A 14,113-nucleotide genomic window follows, 5' to 3' on the forward strand; every position below is an offset into this window, starting at 1 on the left:
TTAGCCACTAATAGGTGAATCAAGACTCAATCCTGTTTCTACTTTTCTTCCTATTCCCTAACCTACATTATATATTTCTTTGTCTCATAGTACATTTTTTTCAATAAACTAATGGGATTCTCTGACTCGCTTTGATTGCATTTATACAGTTATAATTTTCTCTAAAACTGCAAATTCAGACAGAAAATGTAACATTTAAATGTTTTACTTTTTTTTCCTATAATTTATCTTCTTTTCTGTTTTGAACTCTTGTAGCAATTCAACAAATTACTTTTGCTCTAAACTGAATAAGGGTTGTGGGGTGGGGTGCTTACAAATAGGTGTGAGGTATATCTGTATTTTGATCATCATTTATTCATGCTAGTTTGGAATGTTATCATCTCTGGTGTTCCAGTTTTGTTCCATGTTTGTTATTGTTGAATCTCTTTCCTTTAGCAGAAACCTCTTTGACTCTTACCTTCACACTATGCCTTTTGGGAAGACTGGAATATTTCTTTGTGGCACAGGCAATGCTCAACTGATACTTTTCCATGATGACTTTTGAAGAGTTCCATGATGACTTTTGAAGATTCCATGATGCAGGGTCTAAGTCTGCTTTCTCTGAGATGCCAATACTTAATAATTTCTGGCTTCTTCCTGATTCATTATCCCCACTGTAGTTGTCTTTTATTGTAAGTGTAGGTGGTCTATTTTAAAGGTATCAACTATCTATCTTTCTCTCTATCCATCTACCTACCTATTTATTCATTATTATGTATTTTATTTTTAATACTGAGTAACCTTGTAAACTAAAATTTTGAAATCCAAATTGTGTTTTTTATTTTTGTTTCCTGCTCAACTACCATCGTGTCAATTTCTAGAGGCAATGAATATCTTGGAGAATAACTGATAACAACAGGAAGAGAAAATATCAGGGGATAATTGCTCAATATTTCCAAATATCACCCTATTATTTCAAATTGCATTGTAAATGTGTATTAACCTTAACATAATATATGCATGCTTAATATTGGGACTGGTACTGCTAGCTCACTTCCTTTTGCTTTATCTTGATAATTATAGCATATTATCTTATGCTGGGTTCAGTATCCTACATTCCCTAATCTTTATAATTTATTCTTCGTGTTCTATGTGATGCTGATTTACTTTAGCAAACTTTTCTCCTAAGACTTGGCTTAAGCTTCCATTGTGGTTGCATGTAGACAAGCAACTTTTGTCTCTCTGGTCTCATAAACACCACTAGAATTACTTATTCCATTGCTAAGCCCTTTTACACTGATCAGGATAGCTCATGGCCAGTATTGAACTTACACTTGCAAAGATCTCTAGTTTCAGTGACACCCACTACTCCTGATGTGTTGATGATGCTGAGAGTTCTGAATTTAACATCTATGAGGATAGAAGGACCTATTTGGGCTGCTCCCAGATTTGGTAAGGAAAGAAAATCTTAGGAGTAAATTAGTTCTAGAAATCACATTCTCAAAAAGCATCTCTTACTCTACGGGTTTTAGTGTTTTCTGTTTTAAACTTCCCATTTATCAGAATTTATAAGTATTAAATTTCCATCTTAAACATATCAATGACAGTCTAACAATAGGAAAAAATAAAAGTTTCATGATCCTTTATACCTCTAAATTTATCCTGCCTGACTGTCAGGATTATACTGGAAAATGAAACTTTCCTAACTTCTGTATCTTTCCTCTCTCTTCTTGTGTGCTCACTGTACTTCAGCTAAAAAATGGCTCTGTTGTGACAATATTTTAAGTCATAGATATCACAATATTATTTTACTGACATTTTCCACATTTCATCATCTCATTGGTAGACAGGTAACTTGATTTTTGACAACTTACATTAAAACTGTACAGAGTGCCAATGATCAATTACTAACTCTATTTTTCTTTGTGTAAGAAATAATTCTTCATAGAATCACTACTAGTGATAATTTAGATTGAAATTTGATTTTGGAGATTTCTAATTTTAAAACCAAGACATAAAGAAAGAAGTCAGGAAATTTGAAGATGTGTTTCTCATTATATAAATGCCCTAAGACTCTCCAGATTGTATATATATTCAAAGTTAATATGCTCTAGGTAGTGTTCTTCCAACATATAGTGAGTTTTATCTTTACTCTCAGCATTTTTCAAGTTCAGTTTGAGTTTTACAATTAAGAAAAGAATTGGGAGTATGTGAAATACAAAGCTAAAGCCCTTAAAAAAGAGAAGTGCAAATATATTTGAATAAAATTAGAAATTGTCTACATAACAAACATTCAACAAAGTTAAGGAATATATGCAACACGTATGTAGGCAAAGGGTTTCTTTTATTTTCCAAGTGATTTTACAAAACCTTTTTACATAAACAAAAAAACAAATAAGAAAATGGACAAAATATTGTACAGGCAGTATTCAGGAAAAAATATGTACAGAGAATTCTATAAGAAAAGATGTTTAATCTCGCTGGGATATAAATAAGTAATGAAAAAATCAGATACCATTTTTATACATCTGGCAGTTATTTAGAAGATGTAATTTAGCAAAAACCTATCAAAATTAAAATGCACATACAGGCTTAATAATTTCAAAGATAAATTCAGTACTTTTTGATAGTGTAAAGATTAAAAACATTCTAAATGTCCATCAGAACAAAACTTTTATGTAAATAATCAATCCTATTTATGGGCTGTAGGCTTCTTGAGGATACAATTGCATTCTTCTCTATTGTTGAATTCCTAGCAGGGAGTAGATGTGAACACTCAATAAGTGTTTCTTGGATTCTTGAAAAATAGGATCATAAAAATAGATTTTAAATACTTGTGTGAGTTTAATCAAATAAATTGTTCAGCAATTATGATTTAAAACATTTTGTTAGGCATCTGAGAAGTAAGTAATAAAATTAGATGTATTGTTTACCCTTACTGATCTTCTAAAGCAAGTTCAAGAAGTTGTACATTTAATTTATATAACAATTTTCAAAGTCATTAACACTTTAGCATCTATTGTCTGTGGTATTAATTAGGACAAGAGGCAGTAAGCAGATATTGCATTTTAAGTATATTTTTGATAAATACCTATCTATGATTGAGTTATTGTATTCATTTTCTATTTCTGAGTAAGAAATTATGACAAACGTAGTGACCTAAAATAGCACCTGCTTATTATCTACAAGCTCTGTAGGTTAGAAGCCCAGGAGGGCTGTCCTGAGTTCTCTGCTTAGATTCTCACAGGGCCTTAATCAAGGCGTCATCTGGTGTGGGCTCCTATATGGAGGTTCAGAAGATGAATCTTCTTCCAAGTTTATTGAGGTTTTTGCAGAATTCAGCTCTTTGCCTTTGAGCAACTAAAATTCCCATTTCATTGCTGGATGTCAGCCAGGAGCTGCTCTCTGCTCCTAGAAGCCACCAAATTTCCTTCCCAAGAGGCCTTTTCATATTTGAACCATGAAGGACAAGGTTGAGTCCTGGTGCTTATAATCCCTCTGACCTCTTCTGTAGCTATGCCACCATGGCTGTTAAAGGGTTTAGGTCTACCCAAATAGTCTTCCTTTTGATTCACTCAAAGTCGCTTGATTAGTAACTTTGAAAACATCTGAAAATCCTTTTTTGGTAGTCATAGGCATGTCATGAAGGGAGTAATCTCTCACCATATCACTAGTCCCTAAATTAGGGCAGGAAATATTTGGGGTGGGGCATTTTACAATTCTGCCTACTATAGTTGTAAACTTATTAGATTAAGTATTGTAATCAGGGTCACCTTCAGGAAGATATTTGCTTTACATGCTTATCTAAATCTGTAAGTAATAATCTGTTTTAATAGAGTTTTTTAAGTCCTATAAAGGACACTCAATATATAAGCTTTCCTTAAATACATTTGCAAATCTACATAAAGATTTACGTTTAAGACCAATGAAAATGAGAGAAAACCTGAATGTGAGAGTAAATTAGAAACAGAAGGCAGGGCTTTACATGAGAACAGAAAAACATGGAGATTCCTTTTTAATAAGTTGATTTTTAAAGATCATGCCATTTCAATATTTGTTACTTTTGTGTGTTGACAGTCTATGCACAGTTGTAGCTACAGAGAGCAAATGAGTTTAGAACCTAGGTTGCAAGCTCAATTAGTTAACACTACTGTAATCATCACAACTTGTAATGTTGATCTCAGAGTGTTTGGGGGGCTCCACACCTTGGTCAGCAATATTTCTAGCTGAGAAACTAATGGGAAAAACTCAGAGAAAAGATAAATTTGTAACTTGCTGTCATGGAACATACACCATCAACCTGAACCTACAAGCATCTTTGATTTCCCTCACTTCTTTTCTGTCTGGGAAATTCTGATTTATCCATCAAATGCTAGCTTAGGTGCTACTATATGGAAAATACTTACTCTAGTGTTACCAAACAGATCTAATACTTTTTATCTTTGTTCCTACTATACTGTATACATATTTACATTAAGTCAATTATCATCTTGAATCACAACTTTTTACTTATGTTTTGATTGCCTCAATTTTTATGCCATCTTCTCAAGTCTAGGAATGAGCATGTATCGTAAGTGCCCAAAACTAAATTGTAGGTGAACAATTCACATTTTGTGAATAATTACCCTACTACTTAATTTTTGTAAATTATAAAATTAGACAACATTGGTGGATGTGGTTTAAAATACAACTGTCCTTTATACACACTTTCTACTTTGGAGGCATCCTCAACTGTATGTATGGATCTTTTTGAGGGGAAGATAGAGGCATTTTGCACCACAGTTAAAGTGCAGTAAAAGGGTGTGATTTCATGACTTAGGTTTGATTAATTAGATCCACCAAGTTGTGAGTTCGAACTTCAGACTACTGAGAGTATCCAGGGGAGGAGGCTGTTCCAGCAGTGTAGATTCTCTGTGTCTATGAAAAATTCTACTGGCATTCTGAATGGAATTGCATGTTATTTATATAATTTGGGGAAATTCCCAACTATAATAAATTTTTAGTATCCATACATGTAGAATACATTTGCACTTATTACATTTATTGTTATTATAGGTGTTTTCAAAAGTTTTATATTGTTTTTCAATAAAGACCTAGTACTTCATTTGTTAAATAATCAACAAATATTCATTAATAAATTTATGTATTTAATTTTTCTTTGTTCTCACTAGCGAATATATGCTAACTTTTGTATTTTCATCTTATCATCATCAAAATTTTAAATTTTTTTCTTATTTATAATCTGTAGCTTTTGGGAGGCTTAACTTAAGGAATCATATAATCTAAAATACTTTGTTTTATTTTCAGATTTAATGCTTTTTATCAAATGATTTTACTGCTATCATACACATTTTTTTTATTCTTAAGTATTTCACTGTGTGTTTTGTAGTGAAGGGATTCTTTTATATCTGTCAAAACTACAAAATTAGCACTAATAAAATACTATTTTCTAAATTGCAAACTTTACTCACATTTTGGCAATTGGCCAAATAATGTGTTTTATAGCAAAACAAGACTCATATTTATGAATTGCATTTAGTTTCTGGCATGTCTCTTTAGACTCCTTTAGTTTAGAAGAATGCCTGAATTTTTCATTGTAGTTCATGAAATTGCCATTTTTAAAGAACACATGCTACACTTTTTGTAAAACATTCCTCATTTTAGTTTATCCAATATTTCCTCATGATTAAATACCAGTAGCTATTACTGGCAGGGGCACAAAAGAGGTGATACTGAGTTTGTCTCATTGAATCATATTAGGACATACACACTATTTACTTTAATCCTGTATTAACAATGTTTAACTGATCATTTGGTTTAGAGAGTGAGTGCCAGGTTTCTTTACTGTGGTTACATCTTCAGTTTACCCTTTGTAAGTGATGAGTATCTTATGGACAGATAATTTTAAGACTTATCTAAGTATTTTATACTCTTCAAACATTCACCCACTAGTTTTAGTATCCATTAATAATTTCTGACAGAATCAATTATTGTTGTTTCCAAATAGTGGTTTTGATACCATAATTCCTTTTTATTGATTAGTTGGCATTTTACTGTAAGGAGTAATTGTTCTTCATTTTATCATATTTATTTAATAATTATTTGCATTGGTGTAAATTTATTGATTATTGCTTTAGTCAATTGGTTATAATCCTTTACTTTTACATTTCTTTTGAGGCTCAGATTTTACTCGTTTTGTTTAATAGACCACATATTCCTAGATTTGACCCTTTAAAACTATCTTTTTGTATTTTGACATGTCCCCTCCATTCTTTGAGCAGTTATTTTTTTTCTTTCATAAACAAGAAAATGTCTCAGGCTAATCTTATGCTTTCTTATGTCCCCAGCTCAGTAATCAGCCATTTCTTTTAAGATCCCTAGTTCTTATTAATGGAGAACAACACTCAATAACCAAAATGTGAATGTCAGTTGTTTTCATTGCTACTGTGATGTCATTGCATCCAGTCCCCTGCAGTTGACAGGATATAAAATATAAAGGCATATTCACATATCTATATTCGTACATGTACATACCCAGATATATAAGCACCAGCAGGGCCAGTTAGTTTACATAATTTAAGGATGTGTAAATTGACAGCTTAAACCTGGTCAAACCTGTTAGGTAACCTAATTTGGCTAAGTAACAAGTGGAACATAAAAGCCCCCAATAAAGCTTTTTTTCTTAGCTCTACTGAAATAAGGATTCCACATGCAAACCATAGTGTTCATAACTTGGAAATAAAATTCCTCCCGTGCAACTAATAAAGGATTCTGGATAACTGTGCCTGGAAGTCTCTGAGAACCCCAAAGCTTGCCGATGATTTATTTTTCCTGTTGTACCATATCCTTTACTCGTATTAAAGCCCTTCATATTTATGATCTATAGTCTTGTGATTCCTTTAAGTTATCCAGCCTACATTTTGAAAAATGTATTTACCATACCTATGTCCATTTCTATATCATACTATCTAAAAATGCATAGGGAAAAAAACTCCATCAGATTACATTGATAACTCCAATCCCAATCTAGTGCTACAGTGTTTTTTGCTATCCTTTGTTTTTTCCCTATTTGCAACTTTCTACTGTGACAGTAAGAAATCTACCCCCATTATCCAGAATATACACACTTATTTGCTAAAATTTTGAATGTAAAAAGAAGTAGTTTCAGAAATGCTGTTAACTCTGTAAAAATAAACCTGTTTAGAGTTTAATATCTGTTTGTAGTTCTTTTTTTGTCTTTAACATGAGGAAATATAATTCTAATACTGTATTCAAGTTACTTGGGTTAATTTTTTATTCCTTCAGTGTGATTTTATTGTTCATTTGAAATATGGTTTGGTTCATTTGAGTCTGTTAGATTTTAGAGGTTTTTATTCCTTATAGATTGTATATATATAATTATTCATTTGTTTTTTTATAAGTATGTGAAACATTAAAATGGTTTGAGATGACAGGACAGTGCAAAAGATATATTCAGAGAAATATTATATTTCCTAATTTTCTATATCATTTCTACTCATGCTCTATAGGTAACTAGTTTCATTAAACGCTCATTTAACTTTTCAGTGTGTCTTTTTGTTAAAAACTGCAGATACACATGTATTTTCATATTTCTCTTTCTTTTCTTACACAAAAAAAGTGTATACTATAAATCTGGGATCAGTAACGTTTTCTGTAAACAGCCAGATAATAAACAGTTTAGCTTTGTTTGGCTAAGAGGCAAATCAAGGATATTATGCAGATGATTCTCTACTTAGAAAAATTCCACAATTTTAATAAGTTTAAAATATAAAAATTAAAGTTGCACATAATTTTTGCACTATATATACTAACTAGAAGAATGAAATTGGGGGAAATGTTTTCTTAACTAGGGTTCAAAATAAGCTTTCTCCATTGGCAAAATTGATTGCAAAATTTCATTTGTTAATGCTGATCTGTAATCAGATTTTACATGTCATCTTTAAATATGTCTTTTCTCATAGATAAATCCTGCTAAATTCTGTTATCAATATAAAAGCAAATAGTTTTAAGTGAGTATATGTGTCACTTGGAAGGCATTTATAGAATCACATTAAATTGTTCTCTTGATATGTATCTTATAGTATGCCATCACACTGCAAATAAATCACTTCCAAATGAAGGTTGTGTGGAAGCTCTTCAATTACATAGTTAAATGGATTGTGAAATATGAAAATTTCCTTTGTGCTTGCATTGAGGTCTGAAAATGGCTGTTGACACGTAATTTGAATTTAGAAAATATATTTGCTACAAATTTTTGTGGAAATAGAGATCTTGCACTTTATTTTAGTTTTTGACAGCATGAATAGTGTATTAAGTAGCTTGATATTACTTGTGATTCAAACATTAGTCTCTCCCAAAATGACTTTGCCACAAGTTTCATATATAAATAGTTTTACCTCATAATTTGAGATTGAATTCACTAAGATATATATTCAAGTGTATGACAAAAGTTTATTTGCAAAACCATTCAGTGTTCAATAACAGTGGTTGAGAGTGGTTCTTCTAATTCAGAAGACCATTGTTCAAACATAAAACTGCTGTGTTGTAGGATGGTTCAGGATATTAAGTTTCTTTAATGATTAAAAAAAAAAACCTCATGGAATTAACAATGACAGTTCACAAGTGTGAATGGCATTCATCATCGGCACTACTGGCTTAATAACACATGCTAGAGTCACATATTTTCCTCCTCAAAGTACTTAATAACTAATAAGTAATAAATAACACAATGAATACTATAGACGTTAAACACTTTAATTATTCACAGTTTTTGTAAATTTGTCCAAAGAAACTTTTTTTTTTCTGTTTCACATATTTTTACTATCATGACTATTAATACTTCTTAGCAGATTCCACTTCAGGCTATATTAAATTGGTGTTTTCTCAACTTCTAAAATGTGTTTGCATGTAACTGTTTATGCAAACTATTTATAGAAGGTAGTTCTTTAATTTTTTAATCATATCACATTTGGCATTGAATCCTTGGATAAATAACTAAATAGAATCAATTATATCTTTCTAGTCTTTAAATTCCAATGCAAACAACACAAAATTAATTGCTTTGATTTTTTTATCATTTTTACAGAATCTTTTTAATAATTACTAAATACAAGATATTGTTGCACATAAGATAGTTTATTTTATATGGAAACAATTTTGTTCTATGTTAATTCATTTTATTTTACAAATATGAAAAATACTATATTTGGTGGTTTGTTCCTAATTAACTATTGATGTTTTCCCCAATGTTCAATGTTACAACTCTTCAAGAAACTGTTCTCACTGAAAGTCTCATATTCTTAAACAAATTTATTTTCTCTAGATACATTTATTGACTGCTTGAATCAAATAATATTTAATTAACTACTCATCAGTGAATGACTTTTATGTGTGGCTAGCAAATGAATTCCTTAAAACCTTACTTTCATTATAGCTTTACTTTTAATTTTCATTTTTATAAAGAAATTTTGCTGTGATGTGCTATTATAATATAAATATTCTATTTTTTCTAGCTATAGCTTTCCTGTGAGTTGAGACTATTGTGATGAGTGCTGTTAATTCAAAAACAAAAACAAAAACACTCTAATTAAAAAATGGGGAATGGAATTGGATAAGCATTTACTCAAAGAAGATACATAAATGACCAATGAGCCCATGAAATTATACTTGTCCTCATTAGTCATTAAGAAATGTAAATTAAAACCATGAGATACCACTTCACACCCACTGGCATAGCTTTAGTTAAAAAGAAAAGAATAGAAAAATAAACCAAATTTTGCAAACATGTGGAGAAACTGAACACTTACTCATGCATTGCTAGTGGGAATGTAAAATAGTATAGCCAGTTTGGAAAACAACTTGGCAGTTTCTTAAAAAGTTCAATCTAACTTTACTATATGACCAAACAAAACTATATTTAGGTATTTATACAGAAAGGTGACAACATATATTTACATAAAGACTAATACAGAGATATTCCTGGAAGCATTTTTTTGGGATAGTCAAATTTGGTAAATGTTTGACACCAGTACCTAGAGACCAAAATAGCACTTTGAACTCTAAGCCATAATAGGGGCTTATGCAGGTCAGGTTATATGTGTCTTGGCACAGGTCTGTTTCACAGCAAAACCAACGAGACCAGAGACCCATTCTATTGTTTTTTCCCCCAGTTTTCCAAAGTGTTGTAGAAATAGTTATACTTAAGTACTAAAAAATTCCCTAATGGGTTGTCTAGATTTCTGGAATAAGAGCTATTACAGTACATAGGACCAAGTGAAACCCTTTACTCCTTTTTGCCAAAGAAGTAAGACAACAGCACTGTGGCATCTCTGGTAGAATTAACAGGTATTAGAGAGAGATTAGGGGTGATGATTTCAACCTTATCGCCACCAGAATTATGTTTCGGCCAGTGCAAAAACCAGATGGATAATAATAGTACATTATTGGAAATGTAGTCTCATTCTTATGCTGTGGCTCCAGATAAAGCATCTTTACTCTAACAAATTAATGTAACCCCTCGTACTTAGTATACAGCTATTGCAGGTATTGACCTAAATAATTTTTTTTTAATTTCCATTTATATCAGAAAGATCATCAGGAGTAGTTTATCTTTATGTAAAAAAAGCAAGGTAATAGCTTCATTGTTTTAACTAGGGGTTAAGGTAATTCCTTCTCTTTGTTATATACTATTTGGAGAGTCCTTGATTATCTTAATATCTCACAAAGTACAAAGCTGTACAATAATTATATTTTGCTAATTTTTCTTCATGAGTCAGAAGTAGCAAGCATTCTAGATACTTTAGTAAAACATTTGCAATCCAGACAGAGGAAGATAAATCCTGTGAAATTTCTAGCTTTCCATATTGGTGAATGTTCTAGGAATTCAGTGGTCTTGGGAATATTGATGTATTTCTATAAAGTAATATAAAATTTGCTGAACTTTATATCATGTACCATGAAAAAAATCCAGATATTTTTTGAGAGGGTCTTTTGGATTTTGGAGGTATCATATACCATACTCAGGCATGTTGTTCAGACCCATTTTACCATATATCCTAGAGAGGCTTTCTTTTCTCAGTAAGATCAGAGGCAAAAATAAAACAAACAGAAGGTCCTACAGTTGGTTTAGGCTACCACACAAGCTTTTCTCTCACTTGGGCAATACGACATAGTAAACCCAATGCTATCAGTAAATTTTTTGTCAAACATAGATGCTAGATATAGCCTTTTCTTAGTCCCAATAGACAAATTACAGAATTGCCAAAATCGGAATTGGGGGGGAAAAATTCTGATTTCTAGCAATAACTACTCTCAATTCAAACAGAAGCTTCTGACCACTACTAGGTTCCACTAGACACTGAACACATAATCACAGGACCCCAAGCTGCCTATCATGAAATGTATGTTATCTAACCAAATAAATTATAAAATTAATCACTGGTAGCAAATTATCTTATGAAATTGAAATGGTTTAAGTAAGACCATGCCCAAATCAGGTCCAAAGGCCCAAACAAACGCATATAGTTAACAAACTCCCTTTCTCTCTTCCTACTATTTCACTATCTCTCTCAACCCACTGTCTATGACTTTATGAGAAAATAGGAAGGCAAATGCAAAATCAAATAGCAGGGATTGAGAAGTTATTTTTAGGCAAAATTGAATTCAAGGCAAAATGTATTAAATAAAAAGACATTTTGTAGTGATAAAAACATAATCAAAGATCTAAATACCATGAGTCATTTAGATGCCTCAAAATCCATTAAACTTTACCTAAGTTGTCTAAGGAAAAATAATATGAAAATGGTTGCAATACAAGACTTAAAATCACCTCTTACTCTATGAAATATCATGTATGAATGAAACATATAAAGAACTTTGTTTCTGAAGTTAATGCAATTGGTATATGTTACATTCTGAACATACTAAATGTCCATTTTTTAAGTCCCTAATATTAATAACAAAACAGACACTTAACAAACCACAGAACCTTTTTGTAAATAGTTAAAATTTTAAATAGTTGATATTTCTAAATAATTAATAATTTTGAACAAATGTATGATATATAAAAATACAACCAATACAGAAAACTGAAAACAGGCCCCAAAACTCGAGTCCACATGGACTCAGGCAGGTACTCTGGAAAGGGTCTCACAAGAGCAAAATCAAATATTAGTGGCCTGGGCTCTTATCTGGAGTATTTGAGAAAGAACCTGTTTCCATGCGCATTAAATCACCATTTTACTCTTATGAGTTTGCCTTTAAAAAAATAAAAAATTCACATATAGCTTGCAATAGACTTGAGGGTCAGAGAAATGTAGAGATGTTGATAAAAGGGTACAAACTTGCAGTTATAAGATATATAATTTCTAGGTATCTAATATTCAGCATGGTGACTATAGTTAAAAATAGTATATTATATACTTGAAAGTTACTAAGATAGTAGATCTTAAATATTTTTACCATAAAAAATGTAACCATGGTCGGCGGAAACATGGTGGAGTGAGAGACGTCTCTAGATATCTCCCCTTGAAACAATAAGCTGAACATCTAAAACTCAAGAAAAAACACCAGAACTGCACGCCATCATGTCTGAGCATGGGATCTGCGCATAAGAGCTACCACAGGTCAGAACCCCGGCTGTCAGTGTCAGGCAGTGGACTGGGAGTAATAAAGGAGCTGCCTATTACAGCCACTGGTGCTCCCTGTAGGAAGAGGGGGAGGGGTGAAAGTGCAGCAGCTTTCCTGAACAACTCTGCCTGCATGTGCCAGGGCAGAAAGCAGAGAAGCGGGGCTGGACCACAGAGAAACAACAGCTGATTTTTACCAGCCCTGGTTGCAAAACCGAGGCTGAGCTTCAACCCCCAACCCAAAAGGCCCCTACCCCCATACCCTCCAAGACTGATCACTGAGGAGCCCCAGGGGAATCTGAGCAAATGCTTCCAAGACTGAAGCGACTTCTCTCAGCCTCTGGAGCTCCCTGTGAGAGGAAGGGGAGGAGAGAAGGAGCAGGAGTTCCTACGATGAGTTCCCTGAACAGCTTCTGCCTTGGGAAGTGTGAACTGTGGCCAGCAGGCTGCAGGGTACAGTCATCAAGGAAGAAAGCAGAGAAGTGGGGCAGTACCACAGAGGAACAACAGTTGATTATTGCTGGTAGAGGCTGCAAATCGAGACTGAGCTGCAGCCCTAAACCCCTGACCCAAAGAGCCCCTCTCCCCACACCCTCTGAGACCAATCACCACAGAGCTTCAAGGGAATCTGAGCAAATGCTACTGAAACTGCTAGGGATCCAAGAGGCTTAGACACCGCCTACTGGAAACCAAAAGAAGAGTGCCTTTTTTGCAGCAGGCTAAAGAGAGACCTTTATTTAATAAATCTTTCAGGAAAAACAACTGAATACACTTCCATTAATGCCCAGACGGTGAAAGTCCATTAAACACCATGAACAACCAAGGTGACAAGTCATCTTAGAAAGAAAGAAAAAAATCTCCAGAAAATAAGCTTATAGACATAGATAGATGTGACTTAAATGACAGAGACTTCAGGATGATACTTCTGAAAAACTCAATGAGATCCAAAACAAATCATATCAACAATTTCAAGAATTAAAAATAACAAGATGAGCAGAACGAGGAGATTGAAACTCTCAAGAGGAACAGAATAGATATTCTGCAGATTAAGAATGCACTGCAAGAACTGAAAAATGAAATAGCAAGCCTGGAAAATAGAGTCGACCAAATGGAGAAAAAGATCAGTGATAAAGAAGACAGAAATCTAGAAATAAATCAGAATGAAGAAGAGAGAAACCAAAGAATGCAAAATAATGAAAGAGAAATACAAGAACCAGCTGATACCATTAGGAGAGGAAACATAAGAATAATGGGCATTACCGAAGGCGAGGAAAAGGAGCAAGGACTAGAAAGCATTTTTAGACAAATAGTGGACAAGAATTTCCCAAATCTAAGGAATGAGCATGAGCTTCCAATTCAAAAAGTCAACAGAACACCCAATTATCTCAACCTAAAAAGGCCTTCACCAACACAACTTGCATTAAAGTCATCAAAAATCGTTGACATAGACAGAATTTTTAGGGAAGCCAGGGAGAAGAAAATGGTAA

Source organism: Pteropus vampyrus, unplaced genomic scaffold (genome assembly GCF_000151845.1).
Source record: "Pteropus vampyrus isolate Shadow unplaced genomic scaffold, Pvam_2.0 Scaffold136, whole genome shotgun sequence".
Taxonomy (NCBI): domain Eukaryota; kingdom Metazoa; phylum Chordata; class Mammalia; order Chiroptera; family Pteropodidae; genus Pteropus; species Pteropus vampyrus.